Here is an 8,767-nt window from a genome sequence, read left to right on the forward strand (position 1 = left end):
TGATTCAGCCCCTCCGGATGTTCTTACTGAAGTGGCGTACTTTACTGCTGTTGCAATTTCCGTTGCAAGCTGGTTCGTTTCAAACTGGCCTCTATCCGTAACAGGTGGCGCTTTTCATTTCATTTCATTTATTGTACCCTCAAGGCTTTCGCATTACAGAGGGGGTTGGAGCAGTGAAACAAAACACAGTCAAGTACAAGAGGAAGCGTGACACAAAACGATGCTATTGAAAATGGCTCAAAACGAAATTAAACAAAAAAGAATATAGTATACATGGTTAAAAAAAAGGCAACCAAAGAAAAACATCCAAAATAAATTCTTCAAACAACTAGGGATTATTCAGATTTCAACATTGCGGTTAATGCTGCTCTGAAACGCGCAGGATCGATGATCTAACTGCCTGTGGAAGATGGTTCCAGTCATTGCATGTTTTAGGAAGGAAGGAATTAGAGCAGGTCATTGTTCTACAGTGGGGAACAGCACCTTTTGAATATGGTCGACGCGAGGCGAGATGAAAGATGGCTCTTTTGTACAGGTAGCCTTCCACTGCGCGTTGTGGTAATATAGCTTGTCAAAAAAAAAAAAAAAAAAAAGCAAAGCAAATGATATAGAAACCGAGTAGCAGAATTTACCCCCCCCCCCCCCCCCTCTCCTCCTCACCCCAGTCTTTCTTTAAAAGGAGGAAGATAAGGTAAATATCTGGTTGCACGATTTAGCAACACGTTATGCTAAAAAACGCATCACCGCGCTTTATTGCCAACTGAACAACAGTAACCGTTAGAGCGGTTAGTCGAATCGAAGCCCAGGTATGGCAGTCTGTTGGTAATAAACTTAGCAAGCTTGTGACTTCCAGTGGAAGTCCGACGCCAAGTAGAGCGAACCGATCAGCTTCGCTTGCAGCTTAGTCGTCTCGACCATTACCGAAACCTTGCTCTGCGCTTTTAAGAATGTCGACCTCTCACGCTGTCCATAGGAAATTCTCTTCAATTTTTACACATGCATGATATAGTACAAACACCAGAACACACTGCCACGCATGTGGCAGTTCAAGTTACAGTGCGTTGCCGGATGTGCCGGATCTGCAATTAACTCATGCGCACGTGGCAACTTCGACCATTGTTCCAGAGTTTGAACGCATACTTCCGCGATTGCGACGTTCCGCAGGGGTTTCAGCAGCGTTTGAGAGGAACGATAGGAAATAAAAGGTGCTACCACAGAATTTCGCTTCGCCCCTACAAGAAAAATAGCACAGATCGGCCATTCCGGAACGCATACTTTCTTGGCAAAGCAAGGATGAAGGACGATTGCAGATGCAAGGTGAAAAACAAAATAAACGTGCACTGACATAACGGAATTCGGTAATGCGAAATTTAAGTGCTGCTCTTTTATTGTTTTGATTTTGAGCTATATTAAGTTCTAGAGAGTCATGTAGGCATGCACAGTTACACAGCAGTTTATTTTTCACCCACATTCGTTCTTCAAGTCAAAATCCGTTACAGTCCTTTATTATGATGTGGAAGACTTGGGGTCGGAGAAGAATGGAGGATTCCAGCCGTACGTTTATCGTGCGATGCGGCGAGAAAGACTTGGGCTATCGCATTTCTGGTTAATGATTGTAATATTCGCGGAATAATTATTTTTTTCAGTTTGTCATCTTTTTCTAAAACGAGATAAATGCGATTCACTTTCTCTCACGTGCTTCGCCCTACTGAAGAAGTGGGAATGCAAAACAAAGCACTGTAAAAAAAAAAAAAAAGAACATTGCATTGCAAGGCTGTTAACGGATTACATTATTTATATCTTAATTTCCGGTTTAGAGTCAGCAGTTGATGTGTAGTTGTCACGGCTGCAACCGCTCCAAAGAAAACAAAAAGGGCAAACTATTTAAATAGCTGGCATGTGCCGATGGGTCTGCGGTGGCGGCTGACTTGCACGGATAGTTTCCATAGTCGCCTTCCATGGTCGCTCTCTATGGTCGCTTTCCATGGTCGCTTTCCATGGTCGTTCTCTATGGTCGCTTTCTATTGTCGCTTTTCATGGTCGCTTTCCAGCAAGAGCTTTCCCGTAGACTACTGTTCCGAATGTTTGCTGTCCGCTATTTGTTCACTGCCACGGACCCTGCTCTCGCTGCTGGAATCCTTTCTCCCACGTCGAACCTCAGTCTTGCTAGAGCGGTGAGGGTAGTGTGGCCTGAACCGAAGTCGAGCCTAGCCAGTGCGACAAGTGTCCTCCTCTATGGCATGGCAGCGGCTGTCTGATCCGCGGGATGCTTGTCTTTTGGTTTATTATTTTTTCCCCGACATCCGCAGAAGAGAATGACTGAGCTTTCTATCGCCGAGCATAAGCTTCCAAGCTCTAGTCACTTGCCTCAAAAGATGAAAAGGCACAAGGTATACTTTATCTCATCACTTCCTTGCAGTAATTCAGAAGGCAGGAGCTCTATGCAACCAATCACGGCGGAGCTTTAAGCATGTTGCTCCGCGCTGCGTCGTGTGCACGTCGTCCACTCGGTTCACTATAGCTCGGCGTATGAAGATGATGCAAAAGAGTGCGAATAGATGCTGTCTGCGTACCAAACTCTGAAAAACTTTAGGAAGTTTCAGAATAGCCTCTTGAGTAACGTTACGTTGCTTATCAAATCCGCAATTTTAGTTCATCCTACGTAAAAGAAGTCGTGGTATGAACTTCTCTATTTAGTAACTGTAGCAACGTCGGCCTATAGTGGCGCCGTCTAGTTTTCCGAACTTAAACTATTTTTTACAGCCACGGCTGATCTCGAGAAGGCGAGACAGGCCGTGTTTCAGCGAACCGATTCAGCTATTCAGGCCTGGAAACGACTGACAAAATCATTGCCCGAAACAAAAACATAAATGTAATTTAACACTCACAGAAGTTTCTGCAGGTGCGATGAGGCTAAATAAAGGTCCGGTGCGCAATTTATGACCGGTGAATAAACGAAAAAATCAGATACCAACATTAGGTTGTTTTGCGTTTCGAAGCGCGTCGCCGTGTGGTAAACGGTATCTGAGCATACTCAAGAGTCGCGATCGCTATAATTGGCAAACAGCGCATTACGTTAAGGTTTGATTTGAAATAGCTTTTCGAAAATTCTCGTTTTAAAGCATGTCCATTCAATATGCTTTACGGACAATTTATGCTGACAATATATTCCGTAACTTCGAAGTGTCGTTTCTGCACCCATCGTAGCTTGGACAGTTCTGGAAGGACATACTGAAATAGAGCCAACTAACGACGTTAATAAACGCATGGAGGCAATCGTGTCATCGACAGTGATTCCTTGTGAGCACGACGCAGCACCAATATGGAACCCAGGTCAACGTTTTCTCCGCGACCCTAGCGCATAAATAGCGACGAGACGCGGTCATACCTCTGAGAACTGGCTGCCGGCGGAGCCGGTGCAGCACGTATGAACAGGTGGCGTATTGCCAAACCATATCCCGTAGGCGCACTGGAGCAGACGACGCCTTCAGCGAGTTAAAAGGCGATTGTTGCTGAAAGATCTCTCTGAACACAACCTAAAGGTAATATACACTCACTGTAAATGGAGATTGTCTGAAAGATGTTTCTGAACGCAACCTTAAGGTAACATACACTCACCGAGGCAGGAAATGTTTATGGGGAAGGTAATTGCTTAGTGTAACTGTTGTCATACCGGTTGTTACTTAAAGGTGTCTGTAAACGCGCCTAAAGGTAAAATACACTAACTGAAGGCAGGATATAATAACAGTGAAGGCAATTGCAAAACAAAAATATTCAGAAAAAAAGAATACAACACAGGAGTCGAACGCATGTTTAAGTAGCATCAGTGAAGAGATGCGTGGTGTTAATCCATTGCGCCATTGAAACGACGAGAACGGTGGCCTTTAAATGTGTTCTTATTCATTTAGACAATATATCCACTATTTGTCGCTTGGTGGCGCTGCTCAGAGGAATCACGCGCCCGAGCGTCGTCTGCTCGAGTGCTCCTACGGGATATGGTTTGCTAATACGCGAACAGGTGATGCAAACGTGGGGATAAGTAGTATGCGTTGATTGCTGGGCTTACAAATAGTTTAATTGGAAACCTATTTTCATCGGCCCCCCGAGATGTGAGAAATAATAGTATACCGATGCGTACTTATTCAAGCCTTTGAAAGCGAGCCGCTTTCAAACCAAGGTTTCCACGCTCTCGCGCGGGGTGCGGAACAGGAATAGCATCGTATTGCGAGACCTTGCTTGGAAAGTTTGTTTTCGCTCGTTCTAGTGCACATGCCAAAAGCATGTACTGCAATCCCCTTGCAGCGCGGAAATGGTACGCCATGAAGTTTCATGCATAGCGAGGCCAACATGGTTTGAAAAAGGAAACCTTGAGACATGACACGCAAACTCCAAAAGAAGAAGTTTAAATCACTTGTCCGCTCCACCACGTACGCTTGTTCATTCCCCATCAAAGTGTCGACATTGTCTAGCAACTTTGAATTCGCATCTTTCCCTTCGACGAATGCTATCTGCAAAGATGACTCCCCAGGCGCTCGAAAAAACAAGAACACTTCGTGGCTCTTGCATGGCGAGAGGAAAGGGCAGCAGCAGACGCTACTGGGCTGTGGTATTCCCCTGTTCGGCCATCGTATTCTCAGGAACAATTGCAAAACAAAGTGCTTTGTTGAATGCGAGGGAGTATTTTTTTATTTATTTTTATTCTAGGCAGTTGTGACCTTAGTAAAACAACCGTTTCATATCAAGCATTAAATACGCTGAAAGTGTAACTCTCGTGGGTGAACATTTTGTGAGGAAGGAGGCTATTAATTATGTTTTAATGTTGATTATTATTTAAAGTGAAAACGTTTTAGTGACGACTGAGGACCGGTAACAAGGAGAGAAGCCTCCGAAGCTGAAATGCGGCAATGCGTGCCTGCGATGGCTCCTTGCTGTGGGTATTTCCACTACCATTGAACTGAATATTTATACTGTGGAGATTTATCCCTTTCCACAAAAACAGTTTAATAAGTCAGTGTTATTTACGAAGGTGCGTATCATCTACCAGGATCAGTAGAATGCTGTAAAATTAGAGCGTGTCTGGAAGGTAAATCAACTACAGACAAAAATCTTAGTAAATTTGAGTAAGCGCTTCAAATGTCAACCCTTGGGCAGCATTTCGTTTAAGACTGGAGGAAAAAGAAGAAACCCCGTGCAGAAAAGAGCAGAGTGGACGACTAAATAGTCAAAGAATAAAAGAGTGAACAAAACAGGACTAGACTTCGCCCTGCAAAAAAAAAAAAAAAAAAAAAAAAGCACATTCTGGCTTTGAGGAATTCGAGTTGGCACCTCAAGAGCTGGAAAGGTGGACGGAATCAAGAGATTTACGACAGCCCAACGAGAAATTCTTCCTTCGTCATTCACGTGCAGAGGGAGACAGATTAGATCTGAAGTATAGCAACGAAATGTCGGCAGTGATAATTTTTAATGATAACGAGGGTGACGAGAATCGGATACAGGAAGTTCCGCTAGATGTACACTGCACAGGCACCTTGAGTTGCGGATAAATATTGGAGTTGAGTATCTCACACAGCTTGAAAATATTTAATAGCTAAAGGTAGCAAGAGGCATCAATCATCAAAAATAGGGCACTGTGTAGAGTTACAATAGATACAGAGTGGTACGAGAAATTTGGAAGCGTTGGATGGTTTATATCCTGACTTTTGCCAATGCGCTAGTGTGCATGAGGTCCGAGATCCGAGCACGGTAAGAAATCTTGCAGCATAGGGTAAGTAAGACTGCTTTTGGAGCACAGGGAAGTACACCAAATCAGGTGGTACAAGATAATATTTAATGACCCTCATTTAAGGAGCCGGAAACTAGTAACAAGTTAGAATTTGAACAGCAATTAAGGGAAATTAGGGAAACGCGGTGGGCTAGGAAAGTCTTCAGCTACCTCTACACAATGAATATTGAAAAATGAAAAAATGAAGCGAACGGACAAGGTAATTAGCGAGCAAATAATTGGACAGCAGTAGAAAAACAATCATTGGTTACAAAAATATAAAAAACAGAGGGCTCTACGGAAGACAGCGAGGGATGCAGACCAAATTAGCGCTGGAAATCTACAGAACTTTCAAGAGGGGGATAGCCAAAGAAAACATCCACGATAACTCTAGGGGCAACTCATTGTAGTTCGAGGCTAGGAAAGGAGTACTTTGGACCAAGATGTACCCAGGCAAATACCAAGAGATAGACACCTTATGCGGTGCGTGTGGAGAGGAGGAGGAAACGGCTGGAGAGCTGGAGGGATGGGCGAGGTAAGGGCTGTACATCTAGAGGGCGGGCGGGCGAGCGGACAGACATCCGTCCCGTCTCGTTTTGTCTCATCCCATTGCATACATACGTACATACACATACGTATGTACGTATGTATGCAATGGGATGAGACGGAACAAGACGGGACGTCCGTCCGTCCGCCCGCCCGCCCTCCAGCTGTCCAGCCGTTTCCGACTGCGCACATATAAAGTCCCGCTTTAACCAAGCCGTATGAACGTGCCTGCGTGGCCAAGGCGTAAAGCGAATGCAATGGCCCTGGCAGACTGCTTTTGGTATTACCCGCCCATGTGAAAGGAGAGAGGCCTGAGTTGGCAGCTTATGCCATTCTTAATGCCAGGCAAACCTATGTTCAGTATGTGCTCAGCTATTTCAACTGCCAGCTACCGCATGCCTGCACCACGCAAGGGATTTTTTTTCTCACAATGCCAACACCGGCAGACGGCTGCCGACGCCGGTTCTCAGTCAACGGGACTCTTAACGTTATCGCGTTAAAATTGTTCAGGTATCTGCTACAAGGCGTTGTTGTAATGTGACCGGGGACACAGAACACAGGGGAAAAAGAAACTGTTCCCGGTTTCTACGCATGTATCGGTATTTTTGCTCGCATTTACGAAATGACAATACAATGTGTATACGTGCAATAAAAAAAGGTACGATTTTAGAAGAGCGCACTCTGCTTGTGAAGTATATTGTTGTGCACCTTAGCGAAACACATTTTTGTGCTAAATAAAAAAGGACCGGGTTGGCGAAGGTGGTGAATGCCGGGCTCATGTGGTCAGCAGCCCCATAGTCCGTGCCGCTGCAAGCGCCAGCGGTCTCGGAATCACAGAGGACAAGGGCCCTTTGGACTGCGTCCGTCGAAGATTGGGCTGGGGCAAGTAGGTCAACGCCGCTTGTGGCGAGGGCTGGCATGCCACCGAATATTTGTCTGTTGTAGGCCGTCATTACACCCGCTGCCGCTTCGGTGGTAGACGACGGCGGTTGTTGCGGCACGCGTCTTTCTTTCTTTCTTCTCTATTTTCTCTTCTGTCTGCACGAGGCAGCGGAGGTGGCTCAGCTGCAGAGCCAGTAGCAGGCCCGTGCATTTTCTTTTCCTTCTTCTATACAGCCACAGCAACAACAACGTCCGTCGAAAACCCGAAGAAGGCCTCTCCAGCCGCTTTTGTAGAGGTATGATATCGAGGAAAGTGGCGACTGGATTAGAATTTCCAGATCACGTGGGAGAGAGAGAAAACACTAGTCTGAGTGCGGACTTCGCGTTCGGGTCGTAGATAGTAGCCTGGGCCGGACACGAGAAGATGGAGGTCTGTAGTTGTCGCAGAACGCGTTCGTCGGCCTTCGAGAGCCTCTTTGCGGGACGAGGGTAACATCGGTGCCGACCTTTACAGTCTTCAGTAATTTCTATTAGCCTGATGGCATTTCACAGAATGCGGCGTGGCGGGTACAACGCAAACGGCATCACCATATAATCGCCGCAAAATATGACTTGCACTCGGCGTAACTGCGTTCTTTTTTTTTTTGTCTGGTCGCTTGTATGTGGATATTGAGAATTAATTTGCATTAAGGAACTAACTACAGATTTCGAATCCTGGTGCTTAGGCGTCTTACTGCCGCTCGCGGAACGTTCCCATCGGGTTCCCATCGGAGGGCCAAAGGCGCGAAAAATCAAGAAAAGCAAAATCACTGAGTAGGACAAGTTTAGAGGCTGGAAAGCTGCCGAGAAAACTCCACCCATAAACAATATCGAGGAGTGGTGTAACAGGCTTAAACGAGATGTCCAAAAGGACACCAAAATTGTACAGGGGGAGGATGCTCCAGAAGTGGTAGACAACCGGCTACTGTGCATGTGGGAAGTCAAGCAGAGTCTCGAAAAAAGCCTTAAGAAATACAAGTGGAACCGATGTCAGAGAAGGAGGATAGCGAAGCTTAGCAAAGAAATAGAAGACCACGCACAAAACCTATGCGAGCAAAACTGGGGCGACAGATGCGATCAAATGGAAAACGAAACAGCTATGACTAAGACATGAAGCATAGTGCGAAACCTGCTAGACTCAGAGAAAACTAAAACGCAAACTTCCATTAGGTTGACAAAAGCTAGGGATCAAGACAAATATATCGCAGAAGTTAGGTAAGATAAATGAGAAAACTAGAGAACACCCAAACCATGCAACTAGTTGCCCCCATAACGGTAGCAGAAGTGGTGGCAGAAATCCGTAGACTAAACACGAAATGGACCCCAGGGCCTGATGGGATAACGAACAAGATGCCAAGGAACTTGGATAACGACTCGATAGTGGAGCTAACTAATTTCATGCAGAGATGCTGGGAAACAGGGGAAATCCCAGAGCAATGAAAATTTGTTGTGCTAATACCAAAACCCGGAAAACCTCCGACGGTCGATAATTTGAGACCAATATCTCTCACATCATGCGTAGGTAAACTATTCGGACAT

Source organism: Amblyomma maculatum, chromosome 2 (assembly GCF_055883805.1).
Source record: "Amblyomma maculatum isolate TAMU_Amacu chromosome 2, ASM5588380v1, whole genome shotgun sequence".
Classification (NCBI taxonomy): domain Eukaryota; kingdom Metazoa; phylum Arthropoda; class Arachnida; order Ixodida; family Ixodidae; genus Amblyomma; species Amblyomma maculatum.